Source organism: Myotis davidii, unplaced genomic scaffold (genome assembly GCF_000327345.1).
Source record: "Myotis davidii unplaced genomic scaffold, ASM32734v1 scaffold901, whole genome shotgun sequence".
NCBI classification, from domain to species: domain Eukaryota; kingdom Metazoa; phylum Chordata; class Mammalia; order Chiroptera; family Vespertilionidae; genus Myotis; species Myotis davidii.
In genome coordinates, this window is record NW_006291427.1 from 163,509 (window position 1) to 164,029 (window position 521).

Consider the following 521-nt stretch of genomic DNA (forward strand, 5'->3'; position numbering starts at 1 on the left):
ACAGGTACTTTTATTTTTGTGGGCAAGGGAACGAGGTGAAGAGGGAACTGGAGCAGATGGCTATTTTTCTTAGGTCCTTGGTGGCCTTTGACCCCTGTGGCTTCTGAGTGATCTGTGTCTGGCTGAGATTATTATGGGAAGTGGTGATCCTTCTGTGCAGCTTACTGTAAGGAGGTCATCATTCAGTCACACTCCTTAGGTCTTTAACATAGAGTATAGGGTCTCTTCCTGGGGGCTCTCATAGAGAAGGTGGCTAGGAGGTGCTGTCGGTGAGGGTGAGGTTGAGTTGGAGAGGGTAAGGGAGGCATAGAGGATGCTGTCAACCTGTGTGAGAACAGAGAGAAGGGGGTTAGAAGTGGAGGGGGAGCTGACCTCATCTTACATCAGCGATCTCATACCTGAGTGCCCTGCTGATACCACAGTCCCTCTATTCTTTCCACCCCTACTTCCCCCAGCTTCTCTCTAATTCTTTCAGGCTCTAGTCTGAGCTACTTACTTTTGGGTCCGGCTTGGCGTCTCTG